The 14974-nt window shown below is 35.5% G+C and overlaps 1 protein-coding gene across 1 annotated transcript in view; it reads left to right on the forward strand.

Moving 5' to 3' along the window:
* LOC140149073 (plasma membrane calcium-transporting ATPase 2-like) overlaps window positions 1-14974 on the forward strand; it is a 222443-nt gene that overhangs the window by 88051 nt on the left and 119418 nt on the right. Inside the window, 1 exon segment of the mRNA XM_072171231.1 lies at window positions 9131-9198. The gene's annotated coding sequence lies outside the window, so the exon portion shown is untranslated.

The raw sequence follows: 14974 nt of genomic DNA on the forward strand, positions 1-14974 counted from the left end.
CATACTTTGTCTTAAAATGAAGCTTGATAAGTGTACACACACTTTCCTAGTTGAATTTGTTGTTGTACAGAATGTTCATGACATTGAAGCATTACAATCAAGTCTCCAAAACAAATGTGTTTTGGTTAACACATTTTCCAAATCAGATTTGGGTTAAGTTTGATTAAATCAGAATACTCCCAATCCTTTACACCACTTGGTGCCATGCCATAACAAATTTACATGTTACGACCATCTAAAGCATGCATTGATCATACTGTGGATGGTTAGGCTAGATACATAGGAATCACATGTAACATTCATGTGCAGTTATAAGGCAAGAGGCCTGAGGGGATTTAGTGTGCACGCGATAAACTTATGGGTCACTACGCATTACAAGGATCTGAGCAATCATGCAGGCAGACTTTAACGCTCCGTGCACAACTTGTATTAATTCTTAACACAAGTTACGCAGTCATAAAGATTGTGGTGTTGAAGATTCGCCAATTTAAGCAGGAATCGTATTGTTAAAGACAAATCAGAAATGAAAAATGCATAAGTTTTTAATGAAAAGGAAACAATGTTCTAGCCTAGAGTTGGAACAAGTCTGTAATGTAAATTTTGAGTAAAAATACTGAACTTTGACCCTTAACCATTGATGTACCAAGTACATTTCAGACACACATAGTTATGGGAATGTGTGCTGAGCATAAGTATTGCTCCCTCAAGTGTTTTTGGAAGGAACAGTTCATAATGTAGTGTGTGACCAAAGGGATTTCTGACACATGTATCCACTCCAGCCTCTGCTGGTACAACTAATTGTAAATCGATTAGCATTTGAAAAAGAATAGAATGCTAATGCAATTGCTTACTGAAATAGGTAAGATGTCATTATTGTATAAGCGGCCTTAATTCTATAGGTAACAGTAAAAGTGTACATTTTTGACTTGACACTATCACCCACACGAGATGCAATTAGTATTCATTTGTTAAGTAGTCCCAAAAGATAAAACCCAGCATCACATCCATGCTCACTATATACTACTTCCTTACTGTAAATTGTTAAATTGAAGTAGCTGTGTGCTTTCCCCCCTCGCTCGTCTTAAGTCTTTTGAATAGCTGATATTATAGATAAAACGAGAGGCACACGCTGCCTCTAGGTACGAAAGGGGAATGAGGCGCAGTTATAGTACAGGTATTTTTTCTCCCTCTCTTTCTTAGTACACCATGTACAGCATTGAGCCAAGTAGGAAGCACAGAGTTGAGTGAGTGAGAGAAAGTGAGTTTTAGATTTGATATTTTTAGATCGGTCTTGCCTGTGTTCCTCACGCAGCACATCTGTATGTCTTGCAGTCAATATTTTCTAAATGTCAAATGGTAGCCAAGCATTGTGCTTCCAAGAAGAGAAAAAAATGCCACCGCAGTATTTCTATGTTGTTTTTTTGCAGTTGAATGAATTAGTTTCTTGGTGGACATCCAAATACTTTTCTTTACTATTAGTAATTTACAAAATGGTGAAGTACTTTATTTTGCGTGAAACAATAAAGACGGCGAGCTTCCAGGGAGATTTATGCTGCAGGATATGACTTGAAGTCCCAGATTTCAAATGAAAATACATGTATTAATTTAGTGTTTGGTTTGTTACAGAACTATCAGTCTCATGCATTATTGATTTGAATGATGTATTGGGTTCAGGTCATGACATTAGTATTTTGAATTGATTAGTGTCTGCAGATATTATTGTTTTTAGAACTTAATTGCACTTCACAATTGAATACCTGAGTGGAAGAAGGGCCCAACTCCATCAAAACTGTTTTTGAGATATTAAGAAAAAACTTAATATTTTGAAAAGTTTTATAGACAGAGTGTTTTCATCTTCAGGGGACCTTCAATACATGAACATACAATATTACATACATTAGAAATTATATACGATGTTTCCATGGCAACGGTACAGGTCTTAATACTGAGCTGGAGTTGGGCCCTTCTTCCACTAATATACTGCAAGTACCAGTTCCGTAAGCAGATGTGTTATAAATAGCTACAGAAATCCATTAATTGTACAAGTAGAAGCATGTAATATGTTATCAAGAAAGTTTATTGTAGTGAAAAGCAGATTTCACGGATGAACAAAATTCCTCTTTTACCCAATATTTGTGGAAGAAGGGCCCAACTCCATGGAGTTGGGCCTTTCTTCCATGAAAACTCATGATTAAGTGTACATGGAAGACTATTTAGAGCATGGATTTTGGCTCATCTTTCACACACAAGGAAGAACAGTCTGCTGGCAATAAAATGATGGGTCTAACTCATTTTTGTAAAAAATTGGAGTTGGGCCCTTCTTCCACTCAGGTATTCAATTATCTATCTACCTTTTCTTCAACTATTAAATTTTGTAGTAGATCACCATTAAAAGAGGCATGTTAGGATGCTGTAACATTGTCAATGGTATAGATTTCAGATGGATAATTAATGACCAGTATAAAAAATGGTCTTGATAAAAATGATCCATACATGTAATAACTGATTGTAAGAAATCTACATCATGAACCATGCTGCAGTATCTATAGTCATTTGATGGGAAGTCAGTACATAGAATACAAGAGAGCTGGGGTTGAAGAATGGAAGGGAAAGGGATTATAAGTTATAACATCCCCTTCCCTAGACTATTATTTTTGAATATTTAAAACCTTGCAGTGGTGTGATCCTTTTCAAATTTGAAATCTGTCACAGATGATGTAGGATCTACAGTAGGTCAGCGCCAGAATCAATCTTGTGTCTTGCAAAGCAATTTTACAGGATTCATATGAATATCACAAATGATTTATTGTGTCAAAATGAACTTAAAATTGATGAGAATTAACCTTGATTTGCACAAACCTTTTTATGAATATTTGTGAGAATCTGAAATTGTAACCCTGACAATAGTATGTTAGTCATCCGGTGGGGTAGTCTGCGACACTTGAATGAGTAGTTATGACTTTGTGGTGTATTATGTGGATTACATCAATACAATAGACCATCCTGTAACATCTACAGTGCTAGCTAGCTAGCCAGTGAGTCGCTAAAGTTGTCCACTCTAAAAATGATCAAGTAATCTTGGCTTACAATATAGGTCAAGTATCATACTAACTTGATGTCATCTAATGATGCACTAGCTAGCTCTAAGTTAACCAGATAATGTATGCTAGTTAACTTGATTGGCCTGGTGGGCTGTATTACTGACATGGCTGCCAGCCTGTTTATAACCACATCTATGTGGCCTTGTCCTTTAAGCGGTATGTATATCAGAGAACATTGATATCTAATGAAAATAAAGGGGGTGGAATACGAGATCCAAATTGGGAGTAAATATGCTAATTCTTAACCATGTGGGAAATTATGCTATCTAAACAGTTGCAAAGATTTGCCAGTGTGATCTTAAACTAGCCAGTGTGTAAGGACACAGTTCTTCAACCTCAGTATGTGTTTATACTCATAGTATGACCTTTGAATGTGTTGGTACATAAACTCATACTCCTCAACTTAGGGTTAATTTGTGAACTATGATGCTTTTTAAACTGTGCCATTGCTAATGCAACTGTTTTTGCTCATAGTGCATGTTATTGTTATTATGACTGCTTAGTTTATTCCTTGGTTTGTTGGTTTTCAGTTCTAATGATTGAAGGACATACTAAGTGCTCACTGAACATGTTGGGACACATTGAATATGATACGGGGACCATCTCCTGCTCATCAATATTCACATTGATTGTTGCTGGCTGGGGTAGGGTTGGGTCAAAAAAGAAAAGAAAATGGCTTTTATCATACATGTATCATAATTGTGGAGATGTAGGAGTGCTAACTAATTTGGTCAACCATTGCAGTGAGTTGTTCACTCAAGAAATGAATTGCAATGTTTCACACTTAAAATCTGAAATGCCAATGTATGAAATAAAATCATAGGCAAAGAGGTACATCTGTATGACTAGTATTAGTGATTGTTATGGCCTCTGGATTTATCTACTTTCAATAATGTAGGCCCTCCAGGGTTTGTAAAATGTCCACTAAGGAAAGAAAAGTACTGTTGTTGAGGCATCAAGGTGGCAGCAAAGTTCTGCAGTAGAGGAGTGCTAAAAGGTTGGCCTAGCTGTTTCTTATCCCTAGCATTGAATTGAAAACACAGATTCCAGTATAATCATTGTTAACTACATGTATCCAGGGATGTAAGGTGTTTATTTTAAACTTTCCAGGATTTCAGGCATTCTGACGATATTCCAGGCAGATTCTTGCACTTTCTTTTGAAAGTCAAAGGACTATTGATGTCCTGTAAGATTGCAATTGACCTTTTGACCTCAGAAGTTGGAAAGAAAGCGAACAAAATAGGGAGAAGAATAAACACATTTTAGTCATGCTAGTCATTGTAGTCACAACTATCTATGTGAAACTGAGGTTTCTTTTTCACTGCGTCATAATATTATCAAACAGGTTGGTGTTATTAAAGTAAAGAAGACGTCCATTTTACCTGCTCCAATAACTTAATGTGTGTAGAAAACATGGCTTTATTAATGTATCCTTCATTATCGCCTAGTCATGACGTGATCACATCGTGGGTAACATTCTCACTTAATATTTTGCACCTGTCAAAATCATGAATCATTTATAGCTGCATTTCTCACTCACGTGCACGGTCCAGACTTTAAGCAATCAGTCATGCCGCCAACCGTGCCTGGTGTAGTATGGATAAGGTAGCATGATATACATTACTTTCAAGAGTTTTTGCTTTTAATGATTTTGTATCCCTAAAGATTATACAGAGAGGATTTATAAGAGATGATGATGATGATGAAAATGATGATGCAGAAGAAAAGTGCCAAATTGGTAAATCACAGCCAGTCTGTTGCTTTCCACCTTGCTTATGAATTTGAAATAACCCTATGGAATTATGTGAAATTTGTTGCATAAATAGTATAAAGCTTATTGTATACTCCATTATCGCATGTGATAGTCATGTTACAATAATTTGCAAGGTTATTGGATAAACATTGAAATATATTATACTACATGCGATATCAGTGTGTCGAGAAAGGTGTTTCTGTAGGGCCTTCGTAATCATGTTGTATTATTGAGAGGTCACGTAGCTTTGATTTCACAGGAGCCAATCAGAAGCCAAATTGAACATCGTCAACTCTCTTTGTTGTCCAGATATCCAGAAAGCGATAAGTTTTCATCGTAGATGTTGTGAAAATGTGACCCAAATTTCTATGTGGAGTATGGATCCGGCATAACAGTGTACTTTGTAACTTATAAATTCTTATATCCCTTTTTCAATTTTTACTTAATTTTTCTTATTTTATTTTGACTTATAAAATAATATGATCCAAAAAAGAAAATGAAAACTTGTAGGGAGCAAATTACATTAGTTTTAGTGGAAGCGGGAGAGGCATTAGCAAAGACGATGGTTAGGTAATGATGGTAATTACAGCAATATTTATAGTTCCAGCAGTTTGTCATAAAACATTAGAATTCATATCATGTATGATGGTCAGCATGAGGCCTCAACAAATTTGACAAGTAAAAAATAAATGGCACAAAGTACATTGCTCTTTTCCTTCAGTATATTGATATAGCTACATAGTTCCCCAAACAATTTCAGTGTAATCCTGTGTAGGTACCATGCTATAGTATTATTAAAATGTCAGAGTTGGAATTGGTTTCCTGGTAGAATAGTTGATCATCATACATCATTTCATGTTATTGAAAGCATGTTGTGAGTGAGCGCATACCCTCTTGCATAATTTGTACCCTGGGTACTCATCTGTGCACAGAGATCTATTTAGCAGCTGTATGTAGCTCAGAGCTTTGCATCTTATATGTTATAGTAGCGTCTAGAATATTTACGTACTCATTTATAATGAACAAAAATACAGTGTGATAAATAGATGCATTCAATCTGAAATGTGGAAATAAAGGGTGTAGTGATTGAAACCTGTGGCTGTTTTGTGGTAAGATTAAAACTGACTTGAAATATGCACTGCAACACAACAACTGTTTCATGCAATAAATATAATAATATTATGTGGTAATAAAGAAAGTATTGCATATCTCCAATTGATTTTAGATTTTAGATTTATTTTAATGGCATGTTTACTGCTCACCGAAACACTTGTTTCAGGACATGATTTCATCCTTGCCATTGCAAGATCTATAATTACATATTTATCTTATCGAAATGCAGATGAGAATTAGCTATAGGAATTGCATCAAAGTTACATAATACACCTACCGGCATCACTTACTCACTATAAAGCCCTGTATTTTTAGGCATTACATTTTAACATTTTTGAAGGTTAAAATGGCATGTGTTAAGTGTCAAGATATTACAGAAACATTGCAAAATTTCATTTACAGCCTATACAAGAAAAAGAATCTTTTCAAACATGAAATTTTCTGTTACTGGGAGAATTGGTGAAAGTTTCACACATGCAAAAATTTGTTGCTTTACATCACTCCTGTGTAGCAATGATTTCTATATAGTTATAATGCAGCTTACCTCATAAAAATCATACATTATTCTCAAAGGTTCATCCATAATAGTAACCCTCCAGAGATAGTGCTTGGTGAGTAGAGGAATACGTAACGTAACAGCACAGTTAATAATGTCAAAGTTATGCGCAAAACAGCCTGCCCCCATGTCATGTATTAACAAGGTTAATATTCATAGCAGCCCCAAGAGATACGGTGGGCAGAAAGATCATGCTAGATTATGATATTGATATATATGGGAAATAAGTGTGACGTACAATACAAAAGTTTTTAGAAAAGTTCCCCATGATGCTAGTCCCATAAGGGTAACTACATATTTAGCCCTAGGGAGACGGTGCATACTGTCATACAGATAGGGAGTAGAAAACAGGCATTGATGGCAGGTACATGTAATCCACATATTATTATAAGCTTGAGCTAATTTTAGCTGTCATCTTGAATTTGGGTCTGTACCAGGGAATGCGGTGTTTGGGAATTCCGATCAGCTTGATTTATATATTACAGCCCAGAGGGCTGAAACTCATTCATTGTATATCAATAACACCACTCGTACAAGAGAGAAATTTTTTATCCACTTCAGAGTTGTAAATGTTTAAATGAGGGTACTTCAATATTCACTCTCCTCTCTATTCCCATCAAATTTACTTTGTCAGAGGTTGCGCTATTAATGGGATGGTAGATATGCTATGTTAGGATCGGTTCAAGTTGGATGTTATGGTGTGAATATTATATGACTGCCAAGAGTGACATGTTTTGAAATATAAGCATGAGTGGTGTTTTTTCTTGATCAATAATGTCATCACAAATAAACACATTTTTAATTTTAAATTGATAATGTAAAGTCTATAGTTTTGAAAGGTGTAAACATATTATGTTAGCATCAATGACAGCAGTACATCATATAATAAATCAGGAATGCTATCTACCAAAGATAGCAGCTTACTAGCCCATAAGAAACTCTATCCACAGAAAATTTCAATAAACTTAACCCATTTGAAATGCTATCTACTGAAGAAAGCAATACAATTGCAGATGGTAATGCACCTATCCACAAGATATGATAGCAGTACTCTAACCCATAAATGATGCTATCTAAAGAATATAGCAATACCATAAGTAATAATATTTACAGAAAATAACAATATACAATTTCTACTGCAAAATAGCAATACTCTAAACCATCAGGAATGCTATCTACTGAAGATATCAATACTCTAATACTGCCTACAGAAGATAGCAATAATCTTACCCCATACAGAATGCTATCTACTGAAGATAGCAATACTCTTAACTCCATACAGAACGGTATCTACTGAAGATAGCAATATTCCAATGCTATCTACAGAGGATAGCAATACTTGTACCCCATACATAATGCTATCTACTGAAGATAGCAATAATGCTATCTACTGAAGATAGCAATAATGCTATCTACTGAAGATAGCAATAATGCTATCTACTGAAGATAGCAATAATGCTATCTACTGAAGATAGCAATAATGCTATCTACTGAAGATAGCAATAATGCTATCTACTGAAGATGGCAATAATGCTATCTACTGAAGATAGCAATACTCTAACTCTAAAGTGTGGGTGTTGACCACAGATAGCAGATTGCTAATATTGTGTGAAGGTTTGGAAATTACAAAAGTGTTAGGTTTAGAATCGTTGAAGAATCACTATCTTTTTGCTGATAAGAAGATACACACACTATGGTGATAGTGGCCTGTGATACTTGACAAGGCAAACTGTTGAAAGGATAAAGTCAAGTGTGACCAGGTCCCATATGTCGCCCTGGACCTACTTTTGAGATAATGGTCTTTAAAACATGCATGCCAAAACGTAGGTTCAATGTTTCAAATGGTAATTTTAGTATTTGTTGATGTGATACCCATATTACCATATTCATTCCAATAAGCGCCCAGGGCGCCTAACAAAGTCATTTTTGGTGGGTACTGAAGATGGCAATAATGCTATCTACTGAAGATAGCAATACTCTAACCTCTGCAGAATTCTATCTACTGATAGTAATGATAGTAATAGTTTAATGCTATCTACGGAAGATATCAATACACTTGCCATAAGGGATGTTATCTGAAGAAAATAGCCATATAGCTATTCGTAAGGAGTGCTATCTTCTGCAGATAACATTACATTAAACCATAAGGAATGATATCTACTGAAGATAGAGGATAGCAATACACCATACACCATAAGAATTGGTACCTACTGAAGATAACAATACACTTAACCACAAGTAACACTATCTACCGAAAATACCAATACGCTTACCCATAAGAAATCGGATCTATCGAAGGTAACAATGCACTTAACCACAAGTAACGCTATCTACCGAAGATAGCAATACACTTACCCATAAGTCTACTGATAATTTAGGCTGAATAAAATTATTCCCCAAAGGTGCTGCTATCTACTGAAGACAGCAATATACTCAATAAGACTGCTATTTACCAAAGCTCATAACGTCAACTCAATGTATACATATTACATATACTGGAAATATCCGTGTTGAGATACTTTCAAAGTTACATTATTTTATTTCATTTGCTGTAATATTTTAAGCATGTAACTTAATGTTCTCTCTATTTCCATTATGTCTTTACAGGATTCTGGAGCTAGCAGTAGAAGTTGTCCTTGTAAATTATCCACCTCCTTTCCTCATTGTATCATCAGGTAAGTGTGTGTCAAATTAAGCAGTCAACCTAATCATCAGCATCGGACAAGCCAGGCACGTTAGCCAGGGCTCTGAATAAGTAATCAGGCAGAGAACACCTACAAGTAACACATCAAAAGTTGACCTGTACAATGCAATGACAATACAGCTGTAATAAGCTTAGATGCTTGTCTACAACTTGAACATTGACAACTTGATTGGAAACTTGGCAGTAATGAACCAGGCAGGTTGAATGTACAAGTATAGAAATGACATGTACAGGTTTGCACTGGTCGGTCATCTAGGGATGATAATGATTATCAAGTACAGGTGTGGAGGTTGTGCCGCATCACACTTCATTTGCATGTTTAATGGATGAGTACAATGCTTGTCTCTAAAGTTTAAATAATGGTTGGCAATGGTATGAAATGATTGTCGCACTTGGTGTTTTGTTGAAAGTTTTACAGGAAAAGTTTTCTCAGAATTTGATCACAGAGAAGACTCTTCTGTGTACAGATTTGTATAAAATGAGATATAGCAGGTGTTAATTTACTGATTGATCGTACCATTTCTAGACAAAGTAAATGAGAAAAGTCAAATAAGAAAAAAAGTTTTGTGTCTCTGATCTATGTATTTCCTTTCTCCCCTGGGGGATATTTTAGGCAATCAAGATATTGAAAACGTAGACTTACTTTTATATTTGTTCTTGGAAATTGCATCTGCAGACCATATAGATCTGTGATACATTACAAATAATTCGGGAAATTAGAGTGACCGCTTTTTCTTATTCAGAATTTTAGATGGAATTCAACGATTTCTTTTCACTAAGTCTGTGTAAAATTACCCCACCACAACCACAACAATAGCAACTATAAATCGGCATTACCCAGGTGCATCACATTCAATTCATCAATTCATGGTACATCATGGTACAACCCTGGTACATCAATTCATGATCATGCCATGGTCAATGACTTAGGGTGCCAAAATCCAAAAGTCTATTTCAACTGACTGGCGATATCATTCATGTGTGCCTTTTAGCCCATATAAAAAAAAGCACCCACCCACAACGCAGTTTCGTCACGATGCAATACGACTTGATGGTAATCATGTTTGATGGAACCAACGTAAAGCAACGCCAGGCTTGACTGTTGATCTTTTAAAACCCTTGATTACGGTGGCCGCAATCTCCGGAGGATTATAATCAAGAGGGAAGAAAAGCCCTGGCTTAATTAAATATTGTTATAGGCACAAGCATGTACCATGTAAAAGGTATCTCTGAGCTGTTAGATGGATACAGCCTTAGTCGTGTCAAATCAATAAACAGGATTGTCATAAATTACGATAGGCTTGTCAACCTCGACTGGCTGGCTGTCTAGCTAAGCTGGCTGCCTATATGGCCAATGTTTGTAACAATTTGTTGTATGAATAAGAAGAGGACCTGTTTTATAGGCTTGCTGTAACATGCTGATGAATGGTAGGTGGTTCGGAAAAGCAGGTGACCTTGTCCGTTAGCAGTTGATAATGTGTGGTTCAAGGGCTCGACTGGTTTGGATAGTTCTGATGTAATTTCACGTAAAGTTCACCAGGGTACAAGTACATGCAAAAGTAAGTGGGCGGACGTGAGATGAAAACGACCTTACGATACTGAATAGACATTCAACTTGTTCATCCTATACTTTAAAATAAAAATTGCATTTGGTAACATTCAGTGATTGATCTTAATTGAAATGAAATGTAGATGTGTATTGTATCTGAAGGCTACTGGCCAAAAGAGTGACTGACTTGTTTGCTTTAGAAGTAGAAATGTGGTGGACTGGTGGTATATATTTTCATATTTTAGAGTACTAGTAAATAATCATGTGGAACTGTTGTCAAAATAGTCAGATCATACGATTGCAATTTTAAAGCTACAAAAATTGATAATGTTCTGGTGGAAGTAAACTGTTTATAAAATATGTGTTGGATTTGCGCCCAATTTTACCTAGTTTACAGTGCACAAGTTATATGATTTCATTTTACACTTCATAGAACCGACACGTACTGGTAATTTGTTTGTCAAGAATTTGCATTCTGGTTGTGATATGCATATAAATTGTGTGGTATACTCATGTTAAGGGAGAAACCTGTACCCTTTCCCCTAAATAACATCCATGATTTTGCATGAAAGCGAGATCATAAGACTCCTATGTGCGTGCTTACACACGCTTGCTGATTTGCCAGCAAGGGAATTCCTTGTTTTCCCCCTTCTCTCTCTTCAATCAAATGATAAGAAACAAAAGAGAGTCTGTGAGTCTAGGCATACATTTGATCTAGCTGGTCATGTAAGAGTTTTGCAAGTATTTCTGTATGCTGAATGTGTTTACTGAGTCCCATGGTAATACACAAATTCCCCAGGTACTTGTTGATGTTGTTTAAAACCAACCAGCCTGTGCATTTGTGTCTCTCTCTTTTTCCTCTTGTGAAACTGACATGTCGTGTTGTTTATCAGTTTCTTTGATATCATTATACTTTAGATCATTATTATTTATATGTACATGTATGTACATCACCATATTGATTCAGAATTACATAAAACAGTTTTAAAATGTAGAATCTGCGGAGAATTGTTGCATCGCATCATTCACAATATAGGGTTTGCCTGTATACCATCTTCCTACATGTCTTATTCACATTTGAAGTGAATACAAATGTACTTCATATCTTATAATTTGGTTCACCTCAAGTTTGGTAGTGACGTCAATGCTTTTTTTCGTGGTTCGTCACAAGTGTGCCGACTAACCGCTCCTGTACGCATGCGTGTAGACTCAGCTCGTTTAACTTTACTCGTGCGATTTGATACTGGGGCGAGCGAAATGCGCACATACGTCACTACCGAACTTGAGGTGAACCAAATTATAGTTACTGGTTCACGCTTGGTTTGGAAACCTGTTAGCAACCCATTGACTTTGTGTTGTGATCATTTTGATTTTGGTTCTGAACGCAGATAGCATGAATCAGTTGATCTGACAACGACAGCGAATTAAATGCATAGTTGTAACGATCATATAAATGCATCTGGATACTATCTTTAATTTACTCAACAAGAAATATATTTAGATTTGGATGACCTAAATTTTACCAGTCATTGAAATGCATAATCAAATAAAATAAGTGGAATTTGAATACAATTTATTTTGATCTAAAGGTAGAAACTTCAACTTCTTTTGTTTTCTAATTGTTATCAGCTTGTTGAAATGATATTACAAACTATAGCACCTGAATGGTTCTATCACTACACCAATGGCTGATCATGGTTTAATAACCTTCCAATTAATAAAGTGTAACTCATTAATTTGACACCAAGTTGCAAAGTATGAGTTTGTATGTAAAACATTTACAGGTCATTCTATGAGTGTGCAAGCCTAATGGGCTGCCTGATGACAGGAGCATATTGAAATCAAACCTAGTGCCCCATCCAAGTTTAATAAGATTTGTATGTAGCTTATAAAATGGGCAATGACATCAAGTGAAAGAAAAATGAAACATTGATTTTCCCAACAAGATTTATTTTTGCTTGATTGCATCACATATGTAGGATTCCAAAAACTACTAGAGGCAAAAGGCAAGTTGAATATTATCGATGGAGGAAATAAGAAGAAAGGGGAAAAAAGCAGGTGAAATATGTGTGAATCCAAGCGATGGACAAAACTATGCAAATCCTTGCTTGAACAATTCAATAGTACATGTACTGCTTTCACAATGATGTGTTGGTGATTTACCTTACAGTGTGAAGAATACAGGATTTCCTTGGTGGAAATTTCAATTCTGAAAATAGGGAGTGGTTGGTTTAAACCCACACACATCACTATCACTTAAGGCATGGTTTCTAACATCTCATGAACACGTGTGTGACCTTATTGGATTGGGTATTCCAACATTAGGTCACATTTTGTAGTTCCATTGCAGGTTTATACAGGATAATGAACCATTCTGTGAAATGTGAGGCTCACAGAATTCCATTGGTCTGTTTGTACACTATGAAAAGAAAGTGTGGGTGTTGACCACAGATAGCAGATTGCTAATATTGTGTGAAGATTTGGAAATTACAAAAGTGTTAGGTTTAGAATCGTTGAAGAATCACTATCTTTTTGCTGATAAGAAGATACACACACTATGGTGATAGTGGCCTGTGATACTTGACGAGGCAAACTGTTGAAAGGATAAAGTCAAATGTGACCAAGTCCCATATGTCGCCAAACCTACTTTGAGATAATGGTCTTTAAAACATGCATGCCAAAACGTAGGTTCAGTGTTTCAAATGGTTATTTTAGTATTTGTTGATGTGATACCCATATTACTTGAAAGTATTTGAAGGAGGATGGTCTGATTGCTCCATGGTTGAATGATCTTAACCCTACTCCTTAACTATGACATTTTATATTTGGGGTATTTCAGAACAAAATTTGTTTGAGAACCAAATTGTGCATTTGAACTTGTATGTTTTTAGAATTGTGCAAAACTGGTCAATGTCCCCAGTTAGGTGCAGAAAATCAAAATCATAAAAAATATATCCGTGTTCATCGGTCCAGTACAGAGTCCCCGACTGCCTGCGAATACATGTAGGATTGTGTGTAATGTGTGTTTTGCCAATACATAGTAATACATTTGTGTAGTGTAACATAATTTTGACATAATGGTTAATTAAATAGTCAATTTACAACTCTCAAATGGTTAATTAATCCATAATGATAATGGTGAGATAAAATGCCTAATGCTCTTTCTTAAATTGTCAGTACATACAATTCTGCTGTTTTCTGTTATAAAAAGTATTTACAGAATTATAGTACAATTTCAGCTTACCATACTATAGGCTACGATAAAAGTAACAATGATAATGTATATTAAGTTATATTACTGTATCCTTGAAGTATACATTGACATCCCTTACTGTATTTTGGGGAAATTTTTTCGAGGTTGTTATTTTCGAGATTTTCACAGTTAATTTCACCAAATTTAAAAGCTTTTGAAATATTGTTTTTTACCCATGGGATTATTGTGTGTAGCTCTCAAAAAATGAATAAAACAAATTTATTGCACAACTGTTCAGAAATGTGCAAATCGCTAAAAGTTAATACTATCAAAAATATTCTGATATGCACAATATTTTAGTCAATGAGGAATCGTAAGATGCAGCCACTGATCGATATCTAATGGTCAATTTCATCAGTAGACTCGCATTAAGACTTCTAATATCCTTAGCTTTAATCAGTCAATAATTTGGTTACAAGTACATGCATGATTAGGTAGATAATGGCAATTGTGTGTTTTTTTGTGATGAAATTAGCTCAGAATTAATGGTGCTTGACCAAGGTCAATTGCCTAAAGTTTACTATTGCTATTGTCATTAATCATGCATTTGAAATATTTCAAAATCAAAAGTATACATTTTACACATGGACGCTGTTTTTGAAACCCTTTTCCACAGTTATACCATTTCCCCCCCATTTTCTTTTCAGTTTTTGGCATGAGTCCTTGTCTTATTTTTTACAGAAAACTCCTACACTCATGGAGCAGGTGATTTAGGACAGATTTAAAAAAAAATGTTGATGGTGTCATGGGCATGGTGTGTAGATGGTGTCATGTGCATGGTCCATGGTGATACTTTTCACATGTATGATACTGTAGCTGCCAATACAATATTATGAACTACAGTCTGTTATGTGCTGGGATCATAACATGCTCCTCTTTCAGGAGATAGTTCTTAAACCAAAATGTTTCTACATTCAGAGAATGGTATGTGAACTCTCTGTAACT

This window comes from Amphiura filiformis, chromosome 3, assembly GCF_039555335.1.
Source record: "Amphiura filiformis chromosome 3, Afil_fr2py, whole genome shotgun sequence".
Classification (NCBI taxonomy): Eukaryota; Metazoa; Echinodermata; class Ophiuroidea; order Amphilepidida; family Amphiuridae; genus Amphiura; species Amphiura filiformis.